The following is a 26,292-nucleotide window of genomic DNA, read 5'->3' on the forward strand; positions in this document are numbered from 1 at the left end:
GAGGTTTGGCGATCTGAGAGGAGCAACGTCATCTGCGTGGGCGTCCATGAAAGCGGAGCTGCTGATTTCCGCACTTGACACACATGTCCACAAGGGCAGTGTCCAGCACAAAATTGCAGCCCACTATTCTTTCAATCTCTGTGTTGATCTATTTCCCTCTCCTGACTTCAATGTAGGAGAACGTGAAGCTGAAGTATGCTTTGTCGTAGATTGATGCTCTCGGCGCTACATGTAAGATCTGTTCCAGAAACATAGTTAGTGTTCAATTGCTTCAAAAGGTGCCCTTCTAGAACTCGTCCTTGCATGCTTGCAAAGCACGGTTTAGTTTGCTCAATTCTCTGATCGTTGCACATCAGCACCTGAAATGATGTCCACTTGCCACAAATAAGCCTTTAGTTATGATACATGTGCCACAATTAGAAGTACTGCTGTCACAATCTGTTGCAAGATTATTGAATAGGGCTTGTGGTTGAAAAAGATTGTGCTGGACGCTGCCCTTGTGGACATGTATGCAGAGTGCGGTGTCGTGTCGGAGGTGTGAACTTTCTTCTTGTGAAACAAGGCTCAACCGTCGGCACAGTACAAATACGAAGGACTTTGAACAAGCAGTGTACGTCCTTCCAGATTTTATATTTGTGCCTGTGTCTTGAAAACACTTGCCATAGTCAGATCAGCTGAATGTAGGGAAAGAGTTGAAGTGTTCTGGCCAATTGTGAATTTTTTCCCCTAAAATCTGTGCCTCGATTTGAGCTATTGATAAGGAAAACAGATGCATGATGACATTGTGAGAAAGGGAGTGGGCGAGGGGAGAGGGGATGTGAAATTATGTTGTAGAAATTATTTTGTGAAGGGTTGTGCAGTTATAAACATGTATGGTTTATGCAATGTGGTTTTAAAGAAACAAATAAGTGGAGGCCAAACTCCTTTATCAGAGAACGAAACTATTGCAGATATGGTTAAGGGCATGCTTGCAACTGTGGTGGACCCTTTTTCTTTAATATCATATGCAAATCCTTGTTTGAACTGTTCTGTAAAGGTTGGTCATGCTGAGTATGGAATAGCTTACAAAGTATTTTTTTCCTGTCTCAGGCAAATGGTACATGTGACCATTGACGACCTGCATGCACGAAGCTTTTGAAATGAACCAGTTCTTAACCACTTTGCTTGAGGCCTCCTCCTCTATCCATGTGGATCCTCTGATCTAGATGGCTGATAGATAGGCTATTGATCCACTTTGCTTGGGCCTCCGAAGTTTGTTGCATGGATGAACTCTATCCATGTGGATCCTCCTATATAGCTGGCCAGTATAACAAAAGTTTCAGGGCTGTGAAGACATGCAAAAGAACTGCTCACGTGGGTGCCACTACAGTTGTGCAAATTAGTTAAGGGCTAAGCTTTTGAATTCTGATGCACAGCACCAAGCAATGGGCAATCTTCTTTGGCAGTTATCTCCATGTTGTGGCTATTTATAGATAGCCTTCACTAGCAAAAAGAAAACCATTTCTAGTGAATATACCTTGGGGATTTTGCATGCTGCAAGTGTTTTGAAATTTAAGCCCCCCCACACTGCTCGTCAATAGATTGAGAACTATTTCTTTTCCTAGCAAAATTGAATGCCGGATGCTGCCATCCTAAGCTGGTTGCGGACCAAAAGTTGGTTTCTCTGATAGCAAAGTGCTGAACGACAAGGCGTATGTTGGCATCCTTATTTCTGATCGAGGATGCTGGCATCCTTATTTCTGATTTCCGTTAAGTATTTTGCTGAGCTTGCCATAGTGCCAGAATACAATGGTTGATGACGGGAAACTTGAAAGCACAAAGTCTGTAGTTGCGTTTCATATACAACCCTGTTTTTCCCCAGTACCAAATGCAACTTTTAAAACTGCCAGTCAAGCAGGTTGCAACAACACCTAGCCCCCCTCCTGTGTGCAAGTGTTGCTCCTAGAGCATGAAACAAATTGCTGCTCCCACACAGCATCCTCCTGCAGATGAACATAGGTTGTGAACTTGTGTGACTCTACGCAAAAGCATGAAGCTATTGCCTTATACACACATCGTTTCTGTACCTTGATCAATGATCATTTAAGTGCAAGAGGACTCATGATTTATTCCATGTAGTGAGAGATGTCCACACAGGGGTAGGTGTGGGGTGAGGGGCCTGGTTTCTCACTCTGAGATGACTGAGAGTTGTTTGTTTGCGTTCTGGAAAATAATTGTGAGGCAACTGCTGACAGTTCTGTCTCGTTGCCCTATCTAAAAGCTCATCTAGTTGGAGGCCTTTTTGTTTTTCCGAGAAAAAGATCCTTCTATTAGTTAATCTCAATTGCTGACTCACCTAGCTCAATTTGAAGAGATACACATAGACCAATCACAATAGTTAGCAAAAATTGTACAGTCTTTGTGAAAGAATAGCTAACTTGATTAAAACCGATACAGGAATCAGGTTGCAAACAAGGAATTGAAAGCTTGACAGAAGTGCAATCAAGTCAAGTGGAAGAAGTTGATAACAAGTTAAATTAACGGTAAGTACTCTATCCAGGGCTTCACAAATCTATATGAACCTTATATCTGGTCGTATAGCCATATTTGGAGAGACCATGGTGAAGAAAGGCTCAGGGTGCCAGATTCGAAGGAACTCCTCTCTGCGCTCTCGCATGCGGTCAGAGCTGCCTTGAAGTCTCTCGAACTGTCCTCTAAGAGTATGGATCAACTCCAGTCAAAAATCTCGAACAGTCTTCGCTTGTGGCACAAGGCGAGCCTCGAAGATGTGGAAGCAGCGGGCCCGCCAAATGAACCGGAGTGTCAGGCCACAGACGAGCTCCCACCACACCTTTGTCTCACTGCACCACTCCTGTGGGGTAAGCTCTGTAGTAGGCTGGAGTGTAGGTCGACCCCCATATATCACTATCATCCTGCTGGTGGAGAATAGCTCAAACTGAAGTGTAGGGCCCGTAGAGTGGACCAACTAGCTGCCCCAAAAGTACTGTCGTGCTGTGGACACTGGAAAGAGCTGGCATCAGTCGAAGGACCCGAAGCAAATAGGGCAGTCCCACGGACAGTTACGTTGACTATCCAAAGGATGGTCACAAGCTGCACATGCTGCTAAATAGCAACTATGTAAGCCAGCTCCCCACTGCTTTAGCTCTATGTGCACAGTCTAACAGTATACTAAAAGAAAGGGACCCCTGGATGGTCGGCCGAGGAGAAAGTGCCCCTCCAAAACCACTCTCCAGGATCCCACTGCACTAGTGCCAGTGGACATCTCTTCCAAGCTCAAAGCCTCCAATAGCCTGTCTCAAGAGCTGCTGAGTCAGGATCGATGACACAAGTCCTCCCGTAGATGCCCACTACTCGGATCCTCTGAAAACAACACTTTGCAACCTGTGGAGCCTTTATTGAGACTGTTTAGTCGACCCTCGCCCTGTATCTCGAAGAACATGGAGGGTACAGTCTTTGAGTAAGTTCGAAATGCAATGAGTACCTCCAGTCGCGTGAAGGCCACCATCCATCTGGGAGCTGCTGTCTCTAGAGGTGTGAGCCACTTAGCTGGTATTGCTTCTGTGATGTCCTGACACATGCTCTGCACCCCTCTCATGCCTTGCAAGTTGGATGCTCTGTAACTCCTCTGGCAAACCTGAGAACTGAAGCCAGTCACCTAGAGTGTGTGTTGGACCCTCTGCCATGGGACAAGAAACATGAGGCCTACCAACCTCTTTGAGTGCTGACCATGGGATTCCAAACAAGGGGCTGTCTCAAGCGCTCCTATGTGCAAGTGGGCTTGTGTTGCTCTAGGCCTCTCCCTCCAATAGCGAAGCAGGCTCACAGCAAAACGATCTTCTAGTCCTTGCTCAGACCAACTCTGCGCATCTCTGTAAAGATCCATCTTGTGAAAGGTCTCCAAGCGCCTCCTGTCTGAGGCACTCGAGCTCTAAGCCGCTGAAGCAAAAACTCCTTCCAGGACTCCTCCCTTGGAAGCAATCTTTGACAACAAACTTCCCAAGAAGGGCTCTGCTCTGCTGTGTTGGGTCTATGATCCCCAACCTCCCCCTGAGAACAAGGTAGAGTGATGACCTGCCAGGCTACTTTGGCTTGGGCTATCTGAGTGTCGCGTCCTAACCAAAGAAAGTTTCTGATAGCCTCTCTACCTGGCTGATGTAGGAGCTTGAAAAGATCCAACAAGATGTAATATACCACATAGTAGCCAACAACACCTGGTTGGCCACTACAACTTTGCTTGCCAAAGAGAGTTGTGCCAAACTCCAATGTAGCAACTTCCTCCTGATGGACATGAGGAGCGGAGCAATCTGCTGCTCAAGAGACAAGTCCAGGCCAACCCGATAGCCCAAGTAACGAACTGCGGTCCCTGGGGGAACCCATCTAAAACCCTCACCTGACAGCCAATCAGGCGTAGGAGCACTGCCAACCCAAAAAGCCACTGTCTTCCTCCAGTTGATTAGTGCGCCTGATGCACAACAAAACGTCTCTAGAGCTTGCTCACACTTGTACAGGTTGGCCTCCTGGCCCTCCAAGTACAAAGCTAAGTCGTCTGCAAACTCAACATCAAATAGCTCATCGCCCCGAATAGGGAGCACTAAGCCATGTAGACAAACCTGCTGTGAAACCAAGAATCTGCTCATCGTCTCAACATAGAACAAAAAGAGGAAGGGGGCTAGAGGACAGCCCTGTTTGAGCGAGGCGTGAGCATAAAACGGTCTCCTCTACCTCCTGCCAAAAGCACATGACTATGTGCACGTCTGTAGAGAGATGACACACCTCTGATCCAAGCATCTGAGAAGCCCATCTTGCGTAAAGTGTCCTCCAAGAAGTCCTAGTCAACTGTCACGTGACACATCCAACCCTATGTGTCCGTGGACAAGCTACAGCATGATCGGGGTTCAGTCAGTCCAGTCAGTCTAGATTAAAAGTGATCTGGCACTTTTGTGAGTCTATTCATAGACCGTGCATGTCCAATCACTTAGTGTAGATGCATATCCTCTGGTTGCACACAGCATGATCATAAGCATTCCCATCAGAATCCATCAGAATCAGTTAGGGGAATTTTCCAGTACATTTAGCCTATTTTACCTATTTTTGACATTTTTTACTTATTATTTTTAAGTGACTTTTGTTGGAAAGTAGGTAGGGCAAATTGAGTAAGTTTGTATATAAGCAAACCAAAGCTAGCACTAAAATGTAGAAGAGGCAACAGGAGCCAAGCTCAGCAGGCAACTTCTCAACAAGACCACTTGGCGGTACTTCCCTCCAAGCAAGAACCTCCCCTAGCGTTTTGCATCAGCATTGTATCGCCAGAAACTCCCTTCCCCTAGCGTTTTTGAAGAAGATCATCGCCACAGAAGACCCCAATGCATAGCATTTTTGCATCAGCATCCTCGCCACCGAAGCACAGCACCTAGCGTTTTTGCGGAGACACATTGGCCTAGCGTTTTTGACACCAGAAGCATGGCGATTTTCAGCAGACACTTTGCAGCGTTTTCAGCAATAAAAGACTTGCAAATTCAGTCCTAAAGAAGCAGCAGATTCAGCCCGGAAAGATCATCAGTTTTCAGCCTTAAGAAACCTCAGTTTTCAGCCCTAAACCTGCAGATTTTCAGCGACAAAGACCCACAGAAACAGCCCCCAAATCAGCATTTTGGACTGTAGCAGACTTCAGCCCATAGCGTTTTTGGACAGCAGTAGAAGATTGCAGATTTCAGCCCTTCTGTCGGTGTCGTCGTCCTTGTCGTCATCGTCAACATAGCCTAGATTTGCATTAGTCCCATGCATACAGTTTGTACCTGATTGTGCAATCATAAGTAGACCACTCTCGCCGACGAGAGTGGGGCCTTCGGAGGAGGATTTTACGTCTCTGGTGTCGTATCTCTCTTCTCTCTCTATCCCTCAGTCTCATATACTTGCACGCACAGTGTCCATTCACTTTGTTTGTGATCATAGCATTCTCTTTCTAAGAACGGAAGGCTCTACCTTCCCTAAGAACGAAAGGAACCTTGAGCACAGTTTGGAGCACTCATCTTGAGCAAAGCGCAAACATTCATTCCGCTGCACCTAACATCAACTCTGTCATAGACCTTCTCAAAATCGAGAATAAGTGTCACCAAATCCTCACCTCGGATGCGCGCAAGGGCAGACGCCTCCCAAAAAGTGAAGATGTTGTCAAGGATACTGCGCTCCTTTACAAAACCTGTCTGGGTCCCATGTATAATGCTCTCTAGAAGTGGCTGAATCCTCAAACTTAGAGCCTTGGCTGGAGTTTTGTAGGCTGAGTTGAGGATAGTGATGGCCCGCCACTGCCGAATCTCATCCAAGGAGCCACCCTCCTCGGGAATGAGGTAGATCAAGCCCTCACTCGTGCTGTCATCTTTCCTGTGTGCAAGATGTATTTAAAAGCGTTGCAAAGGTCTTAGCCAAGCAAGTCCCAGTACTCCAAGAAAAAACTGGGAGTCAAACCATCCTCACCGGGACAACTAACTCGGGGAAGTGCTTTGAGGGCCACATGGCATAGTTACCATGGAATGTGTTCCCACGGGTCTGGAACGCCGGAACGGCGTTTCGGCCCGTCAGAGTTGCAAGGAACGTCCTGGAACGGCAGGGCGTTCTGGATGACAAGCTGGTACCGGAATGTTTGAACCGGAATAGAGTGGAACGGCTGGAACGGCAGAAAATGGGTAGATGTCCCCAAGCTCCAAAGGGGTAGATTCAGATCCAGACATCATCAACCTAAAGCATAATATGTACTGGGGTACCTGCCAGATCTGCCCTCTGTCCTCCAGCTTTGAGTACAAAATCAGAGATCTCATCGATGTAGAGCCCAAACAGCGCGGATGAAAGGGACACCCTTGCTTCACACCAATGGTGCTAGCAATGGAATCTGAGAGTCCTCTTGGGCATCTAACCCGTCCTGGCATTTGCTCATGTAAAGCATATATGGCCTAGATCATATGTGCTATGAGCAATCCCTTGCCTACCCTAACCTTGTCATCTCGCATTCCTGCCAGCCCTCCCTGCACACTCCCCTCTGCTCCTTGCAAAATCTGTGAGCGATCCCTTTCCTATCCTAACCTTGCCATCTTGCATTCCTGTTAGCCCTCCCTACACACCCCCCTTTGCACTGCCCTATCCCTTGCTGCTGCTCTTTTGCCCCCATGGCGGTACACAGATACCGCATATCTCAAAGAAGGTAATTGTGTATTTCTATTTATAGTTTACACAACCAATGTTGCTTAAGCAATTGTACTAGTCGGACATGCCTGTCATTTTGCAGGTAGCTAGCTCGTAGTTGTTTTTGCGGGTGGTGGTCTGTTGTATCTGCCCCCCAATCTGTTTGACGTGGGATGGCGAGGTACCCCACAAGGGTTAGCAAGGTCTCTCTCTCTCTCTCTCTCTCTCTCTCTCTCTCTCTCTCTCTCTCTCTCTCTCTCTCTCTCTACGCATCGGATGCCGCAAATCGTAGTATAAATTGTATCCTGTTGGTAAAAGTCCAGTTGGATGACTTCCATCTTGAAGCATCTCTAGAATGCCCAATCTATATCCTAAGGAAGTAAGCATGAAGACTTGAGCCTTGGGAAAAGGTGTGTGACCCTAGAAATTGCAAAAGCTATCCAACTCCCCCCCACGTCACAAACCCACTCTAATCAACAAACAACAAACTCCCCTCCACCCTGGCTGAGCATATGGACAAACCCAAAAATAGTACCTCAAATACTCACGCTGTAAGGTACATCGCTGACAAGTCGGATCATGACCAGTGACTGTAGGCCAAGTGTCAGCAGAGAGCTTGATCCTTGAGGGTTTGAGAGAGAGAGAGCTTCAAAGAGAGGGCTTGAGGGAGAGGCTCGACTCCCTGAGAGCTTGAGAGAGTGGCTTCACTTCTTGAGAGCAAGGGAGAGAGCTTGAGGGCAAGCCCTAGGGAGAGAGCTTGAGAGCAAGGGAGAGAGAGAGTCGAGGCTTGTTGCAATTGTGAAGGACAGGGGTGAGGGGGGGGGGGGGGGGCGGGGGCATTTTATAAGGGTTGCCAAGAAACAAAACCCAGTCACATGAGGGGCTATAGTGCCATCTTGGCGCCCTTGATGATTTTCACACAGCAAGGTATGACATTGAACCTTAGCAAAACCAAGGTCATCATCTTCCACACATCCGGAGGAGTCAGACATGGTACAATTTTTACAACAGTTGGAGGGAGAGGGGTTACCTTCGCCAATCTCCTAGGTGCTTCACCATGGCTGCCACAGATAGGCTTACCAGAGGATATGCAGCATTGGCTATGCTAGAGCAAAGATGCCACTCAACACACTTTTAGGAGCCTCGCACAAAGGGTGGCTCTTTGACACTTTGGTGACACCGGCTATGATGTAAGGTGCTGTTGTATGGGCTCTAGGCCAATCAGTAGTATCACAAACAGGAGCGCACACGGATAATCAACAAGCTGAAAATAAATAAACTTTCAACTAGAAGAGACGAGGGAGAAGATCCACACAATATTGGGGACCAAAAGATGGGTTGGTCCCCACTCCCATAATGAGAATCTTTATTAGGGAGAATTTTTTAACAACCATAAGAACTGGCTAATCCCTCTGTTCTAATTCTTAGACTCGATGGTCAAGTCCTTCCTGTGGCGGAAATTGCGAGAGGCGAGCTCTCAATTCCGTCTGCACATGGAGTGTAAAACTCCGCACATCGTTCCCGAGTCCACTTGACCTCATTGAAGGTTGTGCCATTTGGGTTTTTTTGGGCCTCGACAGAGTTCGAGAAGGTGCTATGTGGTGCATGGAGCTAGTAGGAATTGACTGCTCGTCAAACAAAGTTGCGGACTGCAGGTTGGGTGAAGTTGCTCGAGATTGGTTGCAGATGAAGTTTAGCGTTTTCGCAGCCTCGGTTCGGGGTCTTGGAGAATCTTGAAGTGCGGCAAAGTTGGAGGAGTGCAAAGCCAATTATGTACTTTTTTGCTCGGGCTCTGCGACTCGGAGATTGGATCACTAGGTAGCAAAGGGTAGACCGAGTAAAAGGGTCACCAAAAGAGGGTTGTCATTGAAAAAAAAAAAGCATTTTGAACTTTTTGAGGCTCGAGTGGTGGCCATCCAAGAGGGCACCACGTGGCGGTGATAAATCCCACATGGGGGGCTGCAGCTCGCAAATGGAGGATATTTAACCCAAAGGAGGTCTCCCATTTGGTATCATGTAGGAGAGAGCTCCTTGCGCGTTGTGGCGATGGCGTGAAAGCCTGGCACTGCACGGGTGGAGTTAGGCGTAGACCTGGTGGCGTAGGAGGCCGCGGGCAACAGTTTTGGCGGGCACTTGGCGGCGCAGTGGCCGTAGCCGGTGGCAGGCGCTTCTAGCTGAGCGCTTGCAGTAGGTGACGTGGCAGGCGATAAGGGCTCGATCTCACGGCCCCTTTTTGAGAGCAATGGGAGGATATCGCTAGTGCCTCCTTGGCATGAAATATCGCTAGTGCCTCCCTGGCATGAAATAGAGAGGTGTCCCATGGTGGAAAGAGAGAGAGAGAGAGAGAGAGAGAGAGAGAGAGAGAGAGAGAGAGAGAGAGAGAGAGAGAGCCCATTGGGGGTGTCATATGTCAAAAGGTGACCGAGAGTGCAGTTCCAAGAGCCCAGACAAACCAATGTGTCCACCATGCAAGAATCTCCAAAAAGGGTCAGCCAAATGTATGCAAAGCAAGGAAAATACTAAAATAATCTCAAGTTGATTGTGCGAGCTGAGGAAGCTCTCCTTTTGTTCTTTTTTTGGCCTTAGCCCCCTCTATAAAAGGGGATGAACATGAATTTTAGGGGCTTTTTTGCGAGGAGGATTTTTTGAAGGTCTATAAGCCTGTGTATTGGAGGTTTGCCATTGGAGCTGCAAAATCGATTTTACCATCTCCTTGCTCAATACTACTAAGCTTTCGCCCCACTTTCTTGTGTTGCTTCTCCCCATCCCCCTCTTTTTCTCTCGCTCTTTGTGCACATGTCGATGCTTGCGAAGGTGTGTGCCTGTAGCGTACAGTGTGTTGGAAAGAGGGTAGAATCGGGGTGCTGTGTGAGTCGGGAAGGGTGAGTTGAGCTATATAGGTGCATTCGTGCTGGGTGGTGTTTTTGCAGAGTAGGAGGTTGTTGTTTTGTGTGCAAAGGTGGTTCTGCTAGTGTAAATTAGCCTATTTGAAGGTGTTATTCGAGAGGTTAGGGGTGCTGGGAATACCCTGAGCTATAAGGAGGCATTGTACTATGTGTCGGGTGTGTTCCTCGTTCCCCCTCTCCATCTTTTGGCGACCCCCACTGAGGAGCAACTGATTGCTTGTCGGTTTTGATCAAAGAAGGTTGTTTCCATCAAGGAGAGATGGCAGCGCGCAATTATGGATCAATTTTCACCGGAAAAGGACATCCAGAGGAGTGGATGGCCGATTTCGAGTTGTATATGCTATCATTGCATATGCCAAATGAAGATAGCAAGATGCAGACGATTCCGCTGCTGATGCGGGGAAGAGCAAAGACATGGTTCTATGCCTTGGAAGGGGAGCCAAGACTTATGCGGCCGGCATTGCGGGCCTGTTTTCTGCATGATTTTTGTAAAGAGGTATCCCTCGTCAATCTGGATACAAAATTGTAGAATTTGAAGCAAGATGTGGACGAGGAGTTCGGTGTTTTCCTCAGCCGCTTCGAGGAATGCTGGAGAGACTTTGCAGTTGCCATGCAATTGGCTAATGGTGGTGGAAAAAATTATGGCTTGTTTGCATCCCAAAGTTTGTGAAATGGTGGTTTTTGAGAGCTCGGAGAATTACAACGGAGCTGTTGCTATTGCACGGGCAAAGAGCCGGAAAATTAAAAAGAAGATTGAGCAAGGTGCGTTGGGATACGAAACGATGGTTCCCAATCCTACCTCAAGTCCGAGGGAAGAAGTTCAAGTAGAGAATCAGACGAATCGAGGGGTGGCAACCGTTCCTCAACATGGGTATGTACAGTTCAAGATTTATCTGAGCAAATGCAGGAATTGCGTTTAAGTGTTATGGACAAAGGCCAGCCAAGGACAAGAAGAGGCAGAGCTAGGCAATTGCTTGGCAGGTGTTATAATTGCGGAGAGGAGGGCCACTATGCTCCAAATTGCCCTCATCCACTGAGGGAAAGGGGCGGTTTGTATCCTCTGTTTGGTCGAGGCAGGGGTCAGGCGCAGCTTAACGGTTAGAGGGAGCATCAAGCAGTTGAAAACCAAGTACAGGAAGCTTTGTCAGGTAATGATGAAGTGCAAAGGGTTAATATTATTAGTGTTGACAAGCAGGAGGTCACCAACAAAAGAGCAAGAGGCCAAAGAGAGACCAAGACGGAAGTGAAACTAGAGCAAGGAAGGGAAAAGAGAAGGTGAACGAAGGTCGAGAGCAGCCAGAGCCAAGCAAGAGAAGACGAAGACGGAAGATTACACGGAAGGATTTTCAGTTGGGACGCGGTAATCTTAAATACGACCTGGTAAGAGATGTTCAAAGTCAGAAAGCTAACATCACTTTTGGGCAGCTGTTTGCATTAAACCCTAAATTTAGGAGGCAGTGGTCAACCAGTGTCAGCACGAGGCTTCTTCGAGTAGGAGGAGATGTGCATGCTGTACAGAATGTAGCCTTGAGGGTGGGGAATCCGATCAATGTGCTTCCAATGGTGGAGGTTTTGCTTTAAAGAAGAAGCATGTGCAAGCATATATTGACGGTGGTGCCCAGGTCTGTGTGATCACCGAGTCTCCTATGAAAGATATTGGTATTAAAGGTGTCGTCAGGTCCAATGTGCGAATGAGGATGGCCAACCATGCCAAAGCTCGACGTTTGGGAGTGGCGTAGGCTGTGAAGGTAAAGGTCTTGGAAATTGAATGCTTAATTGATTTCTTTGTCATGAAGGCAGGTGAAAATGCTTACCCAATTATATTGGGGAGGCCATGGTTGTTGGCAATTGGGGCCAAGCAGGATTGGAAAAAAGGGTATTTGACCTACCAGATCGGGAGAATGGAGGGAAGATCGTACTTGACCTAAAGACCAGGGAAAGCCGTTTTCATCCAACAGCGAGAAGTGATAACAGGGATTCTAGCACCAGTTACGAATATGAAACTGAGTCGATTTATGATGAAGGGTCCACCAGTGTCAGAGGAAGAGAGTGATGAAGACTTATTGAAGTTGGATACGCATTGGTTCGGAGTCACCATAGATTCTGCTCGTGCAAGTAAAGGTATGCAAGCTCCGGTTTGTAGTCTAAAGGTTAAGGAGGTGGAAGATATGCTAGGTGCAGATTTAACCAAGCAGGATAAAGAAGGCTATATGGATCTATGTGTATCGTATCCCAATTTATTTGTGACGGAGTATAAAGATTTGAGAGGAGCTAAAGGAGTGGAGCATCGGATCCTACTTAAAGACGGGTACATGCCAAAAACACAGAAGCTAAGGAGGTTGGGAGATATTCAAAAGGAGGCTCTATGGCAAGAGGTCAACAAGTTGCTCGAGACAGGTATTATCTATCCAGTGAAGGAGTCTGAGCGAGTTTCCCCTATTGTCATTACTCCAAAGAAGAATGGGAAGTGGCGGGTATGTGTAGACTATAAGTCCTTGAATGCTGCAACCAAGCAAAACCACTACTCCTTGCCATTTCAAGACGAAATTCTAAACCAGGTTGCAGGATATGAGCGCTATTCTATCATGGATGGCTTTTCAGGGTATTTTCAGATTGGTATTGCTTTGGAGGATCACTTGAAGACCACCTTCATCTCTCCATGGGAGTGCTTTGCTTACCGCAGGATGCCTTTTGGATTGGTGAATGCGTATGCTACATTTCAAGATTGGCAATGATGGTGCAGCCAAAGTTGGTCGACCGTAGAAGATGGCATGGGCAAGATGGCATGGGCAGGTATATACAGGTTAGCTGAAGCATGGCAAAGGGCTAGAGCAGCTACAAATATCTTGGGCAAGCAAGTAGCAGTGGAGATGTATGGCTGATGTGGTTTATAGGCAAGGGAGGGCTCACAAAGGGGTCAATTTGGGTAGCAAATGAGAGAAGTTCAAGGTACAATCTTTGGGCCTAGAAATATAGAGGTTGAAGTGTTGAAGAAGCAGGTCCAGACGGCTCATTAAACAGAGATACAGAGCCTAAGATATTCGAGTTTGAAGGTGCAGTGCATTGCAGATCCTCATCGGACAGGGCAACTGGGGACAGTTGGCCTAGGTGGATGTCAGTGTATAGCCACGTAGTGCTTGAATTATGGAGCATGCCCGTCTTTTCGGATTACAGATAGGAGCTATAAATTACTGGTTACGGTCATTTGAAGTTTTGGCGGGGGCCGGGTTCGAGTCCACTTGACTGCATTGAAGATCGTGCCATTTGGGTTTTTTTGGGCCTCGACAGAGTTCGAGAAGGTGCTATGCGGTGTATGGAGCTAGCAGGAATTGACTGCTCGTCAAACAGAGTTACGGACTGCAGGTTATGGCCGGACAAAGATTGGGTGAAGTTGCTCGAGATTGGTTGCAGATGAAGTTGAGCGTTTTTGCGGCCTTGGTTCGGGGTCTAGGAGAATCTTGAAGCGCGGCAAAGTTGGAGGAGTGCAAAGCCAATCATGTGCTTTTTTGCTTGGGCTTTGCGGCTCGGAGATTGGATCACCAGGCAGCAAAGGGTAGACCGGGCAAAAGGGTCACCAAAAGAGGGTTGTCATTGAAAAAAAAAGCATTTTGAACTTTTTGAGGCTTGAGGGGTGGCCACCCAAGAGGGAACCACGTTGCGGTGATAAATCCCACATGGGGGGCTGCAGCTCGCAAACGGAGGATATTTAACCCAAAGGGGGTCTCCCATTTGGTATCACGTAGGAGAGAGCTCCTTGCGTGTTGTGGCGATGGCGTGAAAACCTGGCGCTGCACGGGTGCAGTTAGGCGCGGATCTGGTGGTGCAGGAGGCCGCGGGCGGCAGTTTTGGCGGGCACTTGGCGGCGCAGTGGCCGTAGCCGATGGCTGACAGTTCTGGCTGAGCGCCTGCAGTAGGTGACGTGGCAGGCGGTAGGGGCTCAATCCCGCGGCCCCTTTTTGAGAGCAATGGGAGGAGGGCACTAGCGATATCGCTAGTCCCTCCCCAGCATGAAATAGAGAGGTGTCCCATGGTGGAAAGAGAGAGAGAGAGAGAGAGAGAGAGAGAGAGAGAGAGAGAGAGAGAGAGAGTTCAAAGAGCCCGCCTAATGGGGGTGCCATATGTCAAAAGGTGGCCTAGAGTGCAGTTTCAAGAGGCCAGACAAACCAGTGTATCCACCATGCAAGAATTTCCAAAAAGGGTCAGCCAAATGTATGCAAAGCAAGGAAGATACTAAAATAATATCAAGTTGATTGCACGAGATGAGGAAGCTCTCCTTTTTTTCGTTTTTTTGGCCGTAGCCCCCTCTATAAAAGGGGATGAGTGTGAATTTTAGGGGCTTTTTTACCAGGAGGATTTTTTGAAGGTCTATAAGCCTGTGTATTGGAGGTTTTCCGTTGGAGCTGCAAAATTGATCGTACTATCTCCTTGCTCAATACTACTAAGCCTTTGCCCCACTTTCTTGTGTCGCTTCTCCCCATCCTCCTCTTTTTCTCTAGATGGGGAGAAGCGACACAAGAAAGTGGGGCAAAGGCTTAGTAGTATTGAGCAAGGAGATAGTAGATGCAGAGCATACACTGAGATCAGAGGCAGGTATGAGGCCTTATTCAGAGGACAGCCCACTCTCCGAGAGATCATGGACTCTCGAGATCAGAGACAGCTCGGACGCTTCTTACTAGAGATACAGAGCCATCGGGACACACTACTACAGCCACGCACAGCTACACAGACAGAGGGGAGACAGTCGCAGCTCACAGACTTCTTTCAGAGGATTGCCGCCCCTCCCTCACCAGACACCCAGAGGGGAGTGACACTCCCACAGGCGGAGGTGAGCCGAGCTAGACGACGACCACGAGTCACAGGCTACAGGGGCGCGAGCTCCCACCACCGACAGATCGAGGAGATCCGAGCCCGGGAGCGCCGTGCCACTGAGGAGCGAGTAGCTCAGATGAGGGCCGACCCGACAGCTTTCATCCGGGTAGCCTTGGCACCAGCCCCGCCCATGTACCACATCTTACATCCCCCCATTTGTACAGGATGGAGCTAGATAGCTTGATGCATTCTCATTCTCATGATTGTACTACCTTGAGCATATAGACATGCATATACCCCTAGAGATAGAGCTCCATCCCTCCTCAGATACTCCCCTACCTACCTACATTCAGTTCAGTTTTGTATCAGTTTTGTTTCATTTGTCTTTCCGATAGACGGATGACATACACACCATGTACATTTGATTTGTCTCATAGGCCGATTTCGGCCTGACATAGACGTTAAATGTCGCTCTTTGTGTGCATGTCGATGCTTGCGAAGGTGTGTGCCTGCAACGTGTTGCAAAGAGGGCAGAATCGGGGTGCTGTGTGAGTCGGGAAGGGTGAGTTGAGCTGTATAGGTGCATTCGTGCTGAGTGGTGTTTTTGTAGAGTAGGAGGTTATTGTTTTGTGTGCAAAGGTGGTTCTGTTAGTGTAAATTAGCTTATTTGAAGGTGTTATTCGAGAGGTTAGGGGTGCTGTAGATACCCTAAGCTATAGGGAGCCTTGTACTGTGTGTCGGGTGTGTTCCTCGTTCCCCCTCTCCACCGTCTAGAAAATGCGTCTGCAACCACATTCTTACTCATAGCCGTATGATGGATCTGGAAGTGAAACACGGACAAAAAGTTGGCCTATCTCATTTGCTTCTTAGATAGTTTCCGTTGTGTTAGAAAATACCGCGAACTGTGATGATCGGTTTTGATCAAAAAATTCACTCCTAGAAGATAATGCTTCCAATTAGACAAGGTGTGAATTACAACCATGAGGCATGTAATTCTGCATTCTTAAGCAGTCTACTTTCATAAGCCACTGCATGAGTTTCTTGGTTAAGCATTGCATTGATGCTCTCTCCTGAAGCATCGCAATGAACCTTGAACGGTTTCCTTAAGTTTCACACTATCAAAATAAGTCCATGGCTTAATAAATACTTTAGCCTATCAAAGGCCCCTTGTTGTCTCGATCCCCATTTGAAAGGGATCTTCTTCCTTGTTAGCTCATGGAGTGGTCCTGCTACTTGAGACAAGCCTCCGATAAACCTCCGATAAACCTCCGATAGTAGGAACACAATCCCAAAAAGCTACGTACACCATGTACCGTACTGGGAGTTGGCCAATCTTGTACCACTTGGATCTTGGCGGGATCCATCCTTGGTTGTCATCAAAGAACACTCTTGTAAAAGCTCAGTGTGGGTTGAAAATGCAATCCATCATTTGATTGAATGTGGCAGGAGCATTGGTCAAGTTGAAAGGCACGACCAAAAATTCATGAAGTCCAAAGGTGGTGTGAAAGACGGTCTTATGGACATCCTTAGGGCGATGCTTATCTGAGCATACCCGCTCTATAAGTCTATGCGACTAATAGAAGGCTGTTTCTTGCTCTTGGAAGGCCATTTGTTCCGATCCGGAGATCCCTTGTGCGCTTCGGCACTTCTTTTCCTCTTGCGGGTTGTTACCATCAACAAGATTTCCCCGACGCTCATTGGCGTTTGTTCCTTGCGGATTCTTGATTCTTTCCAAAACCTTCTGGACAGCTGGTAGCATGAGAACCTCCTACAATTCCGCGAGTTGAACTCGTACTTGCTGAAGTTCGTCTTCAACGGTTCTTTTGTGGCTTGTCATGATTCTTCCCTTTTCTTCCCGGAATCGTCCTCCTTTGCAAAAAAAAGAGAGGCGACCGAGCTCTAATACCACTGTCAGAAACAAGAGCGCTCACGAATAACAAGAAGCTGAAAATAAATAAAGTTTCAATCAAAAGAGACGAGGGAGAAGATCCACACTGTATTGGGGACCAGAAGATGGGCTGGTCCCCCCCTTTAAAAGAGAATCTTTAGAACTAGAGTAACCCGTCCGTTCTAGATCTCAGACTCGATGGCCAAGTCCTTCTCATGCGGGAAATTTCTATAGGCGAGCTCTTAATTCCGTCTGCACACGGAGCCTGAAACTCAGCAAACCATTCCTGATTCCATTCCTGGAATCCTTGAGTGTAGGGCGAGGCCTCCTTGCTCCTCCTCTGCGACAAAGTACCTGCAAAAGAACAAACACGAAACAACAACTCGTATAACGTATTCACAATCACTACGTGTCGCTCCAAGTGCGGAAAAGCGAACTTCGTGCTTTGTCTTCCCGCGAGCACTTGCAGATTCCCGGCGACAACTTTCCTTTTCTCTAGCGTTGGCAACACTTTTGAGAGAGAGAGAGAGAGAGAGAGAGAGAGAGAGAGAGAGAGAGAGAGAGAGAGAGAGAGAGAGAGAGAGAGAGAGAGAGAGAGAGAGAGAGAGAGAGAGAGAGAGAATGCTGGCTGGTTTTATAGGCACGTGGGACCGATAAGAATAGCTGGTGTGGTGCCTGCAACAATAGCTGCATAGCGGGGTGCTAGAGAAGAGGGAGGGTTGGTGGCAGATTTGGCGATGCAAGAGCGATCGCACATTAAATTTGCAGTCCAATGGGTAGTGCTACTCTTTTTTTGTAGAGCCTTGATTTATTTAATTATTGGCTGCCCACTTATTAAGTGGGTGGCCGGTCAACTTTTCAAAACGTGTGAACTTGTTTAAAAACTCTATAAAATTCCGTGAGCTGAAAATTGATGCTACACAACACTTTCCAGGCATCCCTGGATGCAGTTCTCAGGCACAGATGCAATGCTGACACAGATTTCTCACGGGAAAGCATCTGTTTTTTTCCGGAAAACACTTAAAACTATTCCTCTTTTTAGGAAAAGCTTCTCAGAACCCATCTTTATTCTTGTGCTTGCGTCTTTACGCGTATTTCTTTTTCCTGTTCGGATTTCATGCAAGACCAATGGAATATTCCCTTGTGGATGCTCCCGTCACCCATCATGTGGATTACCCACTTACCGGTCTCTCCCACCGAACTAACGGTATAACTCCTTCGCAATGCTTAATGTCACCCATCATATGATACATTAGAGTTGTCTATTCCTGATGGCTTTTATCAATTCCAGTAGATCTACATTCCTAACCTTCACAATTTAAGTGTACACATTTAAATATCCTAATTTTAATAAATAGAAATTACTCAATAAATTAAGATAATAGTCCATTTAGCAACAAGTGTCTACCTGGACCCAAATAGAGAGACCCCAGATTTGTACGCTATCTTGGATGATCCGGAGATGGTGTACAATACCGCATGATATTGTGCGATCAGAGATGGCGACCCTACCTACGGTAGTAGAGGCTTTGATTACGACTACATGGTTCTTTCACAAGATGCGAGAATTACTTGCAGACAAGCTCACATGCAGGCTTTTGAGGCCTCCAAGCAGCTCTCAGAGATTGGGATGACAGGTACATGGTACTCAAAGGTGACACAGTGGTTTGAGCTACACGGGATAGACATGGAGAGACTACCCCTGTTTTAGTACGATCGAGATCCTCCATTCATCCGTCTCACACATAGTGAGTGGAACAGAGTGCTTAGACAAGACTTGTGGCAGCTCTATATTAGAGAGACTTGGGTCACATCTAGACAACCTCTTCCCACGAAGATGTACTATAGAGAGTAATTTTTGACCATACCAGCAGACGAGTTCATCCAACGGCCGCGGTACACGAACAACTACATGCCACATAGCTCACGAGTGGTGATTGGCCAGCTCAAAGTCTCATCACACAGGCTTGAGCTAGAGACAAGTAGAGTTGCACACATCCCACGAGAGGAGAGGACATGTAGACTATTCTCAGAGGAGATAGAGAGTGAGGAGCACCATGTATGTAGATGCACAACAATTGAGGGGATCACGAACAAATACAAGCCTTTGTTCTCAGAACAACCAACACTGAGAGAGATCATGGAGTCCAGAGACCAACACCAACTGGGACAGTTCTTAACAAGCCTTTGTTCTTAGGATTGAGAGAGATCATGGAGTCCAGAGACCAGCACTAGTTGTGATAGTTCTGGCTCAGAGTGTCACAGGCTTGGGCACCCCAAGTCGAGAATCTGACACGACACACAAGAGAATCACTTATACTTCACAACTTTAAAATCACAGTTCAATTTGGTCGACACGGCACGACGTAGTTCCATGCCCAGAGAGATTGGCCCCAAAGATTGGCGCCCCTTTCGGTATTTCTTTCATATTAATGTTGAGCAAAGAACGACTCTTGAAGGGGTCCTCCGCTCTCAGACTCTGCGTCCAGATGCTCTGAAGAGTGAGGCCCTTAAGGGTCCTTTTATTCTTACAAGGGATGCCAAAAGCAGAGCCCCAAAAGCAGTTAAACCCAAAAGCAAAGTGTTCCAAAAGCAATTGGTCAAAAAGCTGCCCCAAAAAAGCCAGCAGCACAAATTGCGAAATTTTCGTATTGCTACCACGTTAGCATGTGAGCGTGTTATGCGGAATTTTTGTATTTTTGCCATGTGGCCTACTGTTCATACAGCTTGTCAGTGCAATTTACGGAGCTGCCATGTCATCAACCTGTCAACCACGTCATCAGCTCTGCCACGTGCGTGCGTGTATGTGTGTGTGTGTGTGGGTAGCATGGCCACGTCATCATTTTGTGACATACCCCCCTCTTGAAAGAATTGTAATCACCCTCGATTATGCCTACAAAATCAGACATAAGCCATAAACTAGTTCAGTAGATACTGACTCTAAGTATCGATGCAATGAACAACACAAGTCCAGCACTTGTACGAAGACGACAGTCACATGACATCACAGTCAGATCACATTCAGATCACAGTCAAATCACATCACATAGAATCTAGGACCGTGATTCTTGGCGACGTATTTAGCAATCGCATCTAGATCTGCACCGGACCTCACTGATGTCGATTCAACAATCTCATATCATGATCACGTCCATGGATTCGGTTTTGATCTAGGAGCATGATTCCTGGGAACGTATTTAGCAAGCGCATCTAGATCTATCCCAGATGTCACTGATGTCGGATTGACTAATCTCATATTGCGATCATGTCCATAGATTTCTGCACTCGAGCATTGTCGTGTGCGAGTGATCATTCCATCTATCATTTCCGGGGGATCCCAATCCATCACTAAGTTCATACTGAACAGAGTGGTCCAATCATTCATTTTGAGCTTTGTGGCCATCTCATGCCGCAGGAACCCTTGATGCGCTCACGACAGTTCCATTGAATCAATCGTGATTCAAAATTCATAATTCGATATCAGGTTCATTAAGGAGCTGTCACTACTCCAAAATCATCATCATCTCATAATTAATCGTGATATCTATTCACAAATAGCAAGATCTTTCCATAAAACATTAGTTTCATACTTAAGTTTTTTTTTTTTTTTTCAAAAAAATGCTAATTCATTCATAAACCAAAGACACCACCACACTACCTGCCCCACCATGAGGGGTGACACTTCAGCAGGCAGAGGAGATGAGAGTGAGACGGAGATCAAGAGCACTCAAAGGGAAATTAATGAGTCAAAGACTTTATCAAGATGAACCCAAAGATTACCAGATCCAAACCCTGCACTATTAGGCCATTGCGACATTGTGGGAGAGAGCGATAGCAGATTCTGCAGCCATGCTTAGAGGGCTTCTCACCCTCGACCCTCCCGTGCACCACATATTATAGCCATATAATGGCACTGGATGAAGTCAGATAGATTGATGCATCTCATGATTGTATTTCCTTGAGCATATAGACCTTACCCTTTTTTCACCCTTAGAGGTAAAGCCCCCCCCCCCCCCCCCCCCCCAAAAAAAAAAAAAAAAAAAAAAAAACCTTGTAATGGACAACCATGCATTAATACCCTTAGCAGTTTCCTATTAGTAGCACTATTATATTTGATTTTGTACCTTTGCCTTTTTGCCAATACATAGATGATACCCTATCATGTACACTGTTTTGTTTCATATGCAGATTTCAGCCTCTAATAGACGTTAAAAATCTCTCTCTCTCTCTCTCACACACACACACACACACACACAGAGTTGAGTTGCACGTACCTTATTCACATTCAGAGACAATCATCTAATAGCAGTGCTAGAGAGTCATTGCGTAAAGGCAATTATCCTTGGGGGCAAGGCCTAAAGCTATGGTGCTATGGTTGTGAGGTTAAAGGGTAATAAAGATAGGGTCAAGGGGCTTCCTATAAGAGGTTTGGTTGGGTGGAGAGAGCACAACATAGTTCTCTTGTTCCTATCAGTGGTATTAGAGCTTAGAACTACTTTTGCAAGGCGTCAGAAGGGACGTCGGCAACACACTTTTAGGCACTAAAGGTGAGGTGGGAGTCGTTCCTTGCATAGGAAAGGAGTGGATGTCGGCTATTGCCGTTTGCAGCATGGGTAGTACCAAACAGAGGCACCTCGGTTCTCAGCGCAGGGAGGAAATTGCGCTTCATCACGTCGTGCCCTCGGGGCCTCTACAGCCAGCGCGACTATTTCTCCTCTCTCATGCTACTGGTTGCTTACAAGCCATAGCCTTGGGCTTTTTTTTTCCGCATGTTGAGCACCCTATTGTTAGGGGTTTGAAGATTTTGTTGGGCAAGGTCCTTAACAAAGGGCATTCACACCATGGGTTAAGTCCTTGGCAACTTGGCAAGCAAGGTTGACAAGCTTCGAAGCAATCGGCAGAGAAAGGAGGTCGACTTAGATTCGCATAGCGTGTAAAATTTTGGTTTTTTCATATTATTATTTGATTTTTGCATTCAATGAATACAAATTCTTACTAATATTATCCCATTTATACACACGGTGTAACTCCACTACAAGAGGAGCTGTACCCTCCAAGAGTCTTTTTTTCTATAAAAAGAACAACTTTTTTCCGCTGCGTCGGGATATACTTCTCCTCTAGCAAACTATCTATTTGATTTCGAAAACCCTCCACCTTTGGGGCGGTATGCGGTTATGGCGGGTGTGAGAGCCGATGGGAGCGATGATCTCCAAACAACCATGGCATTGTGGATATGTATGATTTTAACGCTCTTCTGTGACGAATTGAACAAATCAAAATTAATTTGGCATAGATTACTAGGAATTTAACAGCGCTTATGAAGCTGGTTAATAATTTTATGGTGCAAGTTGCCACGGGTCAGTTGAAGATTCCTGCCATGGCTAGTCAAGGGGCCAATGGAATTCCATCATCATCAGAATCTACTCCTGTGAGGAACGACAATAAAAAAACTTAATCATAGATGAAGAATTTAAAGTCGTTGGTCTGCAAAGGTGAAGATCAAGAACGGAAGAAAGATGTAGTTAACACTTTCTTGCTTAAGTGGGCAGATGTTCACCATCTCCATGCTACATTCCGTTCCATGGAAACTAGTCTAGTACTCAACAGCAAGGCCTACAAGGGGTAGACGTCGCCTACAACTTGGACACGGTTTCAAGGCGACATCCACACTTTTAGACCTTGCCGTCAAGTGCTAGACTAGTTTCCATGGGATGGAAAGCATCTGATGTAGCACAAAGATGGTGAAGCATGGAGATGTGAATATCTGTCCACTTATACAGGAACATGGTAAGTGTATCTTTATTCCGTTCTCGGTCTTCACCTCTGTAGATCGGCGGCTCTTTCATCCATGATTAAGTTTTTTGATTCTGATTGCTTGCAAGAGGAGATTGCGATGATGATGGAACTCCATTGGCCCTTTGATCGGCCACAAAAAAATCTTTGACCAATCCGGGGAGACTTGCATCATGAAATTATTAGCCAGCTTGACGAGTGCAGTTAATTTGTATTAATCGATGCCAAATTAATTTCAATTTGTTTAATTTGTTGTAGAAGAGCGTTGAAATCATGCATATCGACAAAGCCATGGTTGTTTTGGAGAGCATCTTACTCGTTGCCTCTCACATCCGGCATAACCGTTTCTGCCCTGAAGGTGGAGGGTATCGAAATCAAACCGATGGTCTGCTTGGAAGAGAATTGTACCCCGACATTTGCAGAAAAGAAGGTAAATAAAAAAAAACTGTGCAAAAAAGAAGGGTGAAAGCTCCTCTTGTAGTGGAGTTACATCATGTGTAACTCACAACGGAATATTACCGGCGGTAAGAATTCATATTCATTGGCTACAAACCTTAGATAACAATATGAGAAAACTAAAGTTTTATGGGTTATGTAAACTTGTCTTGACCCCCTTTTGCTGGTAGTTTCTTTGAAGCTCTCCAACCTCGCAAGCTGCCAAAGCCTTAACCCGTGGTGTGAATGCCCTTTGTTAAGGCAAAAATTACTCATCTCCAACCTAAACTTTGGAAGACGCCATTTCCGAGGCTTTAGTTTATGATGCGGATGAGAAAGGGCTTCGCGCTAAACACCTTGTAGCTGACAAAAACTCTTCTAATTATGCAAACAACAGACGCAAGGTGTTCTTGTGGTCCTTTATCTAGTGCAAATTTCGCAAGAGCAAAGAAGGACAATTTGTGTTTCAAATGCTTATGAGACAAGTATACCAAGCGAGAATGCTCTCTGAATTGAAATGCAGATCAAGATAAGGCCAAGGGCCTTGCACATCATTCAATTGTTGTGATTAAGTGAGTGCACTGATATTTCTCAGGTGAAAGTATCTCACTCTACAGGGCACATGAGTGTTTGCTCAGAACTTCCATGTGGCAGCAACCAATGGGTCCTTATGATTTAGTTCGGCTTCATGGATACATTGATGGGCAATGGGGTCATGTTTTTGAATTATTCTTTGGTGAAGAGGTTACTACTTCCACAAACTAAGAGTGCACACAATTATACCGTCTCTCTTATGTAAGAGCAAGGCTCTGATGTTTGGGATATTATGGTTAAGTATGTTCCGTTGGAGATCCAGGGCCATCCAATGACATTAAATTTGCATCATATGAACATGCCACAAGCTGATGTGGTTCTTGGACATGAGTGGCATGTTTGGGATGCTATGGTTAAGGATGTGCCGTTGGAGATCCAGGGCCATCCAATGACATTAAATTTGCATGTTATGAACATGTCACAAGCTGATGTGGTTCTTGGACATGAGTGGCTGTGATGTACTCTAACATGTAGCTATCACCATAACACTCTTCAATTTGAAGCTGATGGAAACTATGTTTTGCTTACCTCCGGTCTTTCTTATTTCCTTAGCTGGGGCAGTGTCTAATTCTTTACAAAATTTTGAGAGCATGAATATATTTTGATAAACACTTCAATAAATAGGGAACAAAAGTTGGGTTTTTGCTAAACTTTGTTCAACATACATATCATCACATACAGTGCTTTGCAAATGGGTGGTTTTGGGGAAGATTTAAAGAGAAAATCAAACTAATTGTCTTGCAAACTTTGGTTGGTAAACCCTGTGCTGAATAACTTTTCAAAAACTTACTTCTCAAACGCCATAGCTCCATTTGCCTTATACATGCACACAAGGCAACGGCTGAGGGCGTTTTGAGAGGCATGTGGAATTGCAATGCATGGAGATTTAGGGTTTAATGGTGTTTTGAGATTCTTTTTTGATGGGTGCTGTCACAAAGTGATGACGTGGCTACTGACAACAGAAAACCCTAATTTCTGCCAAAAAACCTAATTTCCTGTAAACCCTAATTTATGCCAAAACCCTAATTTTCAGAAATCGTAATTTCTGGAAACCCTAACCCTAACTGCTGGCTGAAACCCTAAGTGGCTGGAAACCCTAAAAGCAGGCAGAAATTGCCATGTGGTAGCAGTGTACGGATTTCCGGAAATCACGGAATGGAAAAGCAGCCCAAGTGGCGACGCAAATTGGAGAGAGAGAGAGAGAGAGAGAGAGAGAGAGAGAGAGAGAGAGAGAGAGAGAGAGAGAGAGAGAGAGCATGAAGTGCTTTATTTTTACTCTCTCTTGAGAGAGAGAGAGGGAAACTTTGCTTTTAATTTTTGAAAGCTTTTGGGGCTCTGCTTTTGGGCATCCCTTGTAACCTTTAAATTAGTGGTTTTAGGGCTCACTTCTTAGAGCATCTGGACGCACAGACTGAGAGTGAAACCCTAACCACTCTTTGTACTTTGACATTGATTTAATACATAAAGAAATACCGAAAGGGGCGCCAGTCTTTGGGGCCAATATCTCTAGGCACGGAACTCCGCTAGGCAATGTGCAAATCTATTGTGATCTGTGAATTGTTTTGAAGTGGTTATTTGGTGCTGTGGTGATTGATTCTTGACTTGGAGTGTCCAAGTCTGTAACAATGGTATCAGAGCAAGGCCGATTTCTCTTCTATGGGAAATCCGATCCCCAATGTTTTTCCGCGGAACCTATGGCTTCACACAAGGATCAATCGAAGCAATGAGAGATGAAGCGTCGTCAATCGATTAGCGATTCAACAAAGATGATGCTCAATTTTGCGAAGAATCCGAAATTGGCAAAATATATGAGCAAGACTTCTTTTCAAAAAGTGCATGCGTAGTGGCAGTAAACCACTACACCACCCCTGAAACCTGATCTCAAGAATCCTTCTGATAACAAACAGTATTTAGAGAGGAATTACAAGAGGTGGTTGATGCACGAATTGCTCAGCTTTTTTTTACGTGCAAAGGAAAGCCAAAAAGCTCGGCAAAAAGTAGAAGAAAAGCACTGACTTTCCGGGATATCTGGGTCGTGAGTCGAAATTTGACAAGGCAAAGAAACAGAAGAAGCGTGTTCGATTTGAAGGAGTACCCAGTTCTTCTTCTTCTTCTTCTTCTTCTTTTGACAATTCTTTTCCTCTTCAGATTCGAGCGAAGAAGACAGAAAAGGTAAAAAGGGAGGCAAGAAACAAAGCTTCGGAAAGGGCAAGAAAAAAAGCAAAGAAGGCTAAATCTCGCCCAGAGACTGACAGTTCTACAGAGGTCTCGTCTACAGATAGTCAAGACCGGAAATTTTTATGCGAACAAGAAGAATTTTTATAAAGCCAACCAGTATGACTTTCTCGAAGATAAAAGCAAGAAAGTCCGAGAGTTTAAGGAAGTGGACAGTCGATCAAATTTGACACTTTTTCAGGATACAAAGATGCTTCGAAGGCTTTGTCTTTTATATAGCAGTTTGACATCGCTTTCGCAGGAGGACGCTACTCAGAGCACTCCAAGATTCGGAGAGCTGCCTCTTATTTTAAGGGGAATGCTCGAACTTGGTGGTCCACACTTCTTTTAAACACGACTGCGCCAGTTAAATGACTGAAATTTAAGAAGCTTTTTATTTCTTCTTGGCTGACGCAAGAGTATGAACGTGATATACGAGCTGCTTGGAACCATCTTCGGATGACCAAGAGAGATACA

General features: G+C 45.9%; 1 long non-coding RNA gene across 1 annotated transcript in view; it reads left to right on the forward strand.

The window, feature by feature from the left end:
- Window positions 1–74: 74 nt before the first annotated feature.
- Window positions 75–26,292, forward strand: part of LOC147434488 (uncharacterized) — a 52,904-nt gene continuing 26,686 nt past the window's right edge. The window contains exons 1-2 of the long non-coding RNA XR_015185245.1: window positions 75–231; window positions 479–610. This is a non-coding gene — a long non-coding RNA (uncharacterized LOC147434488). The remainder of the gene's footprint in view (window positions 232–478; window positions 611–26,292) is intronic.

This window comes from Adiantum capillus-veneris, chromosome 19 (genome assembly GCF_014529385.1).
Source record: "Adiantum capillus-veneris isolate H3 chromosome 19, ASM1452938v2, whole genome shotgun sequence".
Lineage (NCBI taxonomy): Eukaryota > Viridiplantae > Streptophyta > Polypodiopsida > Polypodiales > Pteridaceae > Adiantum > Adiantum capillus-veneris.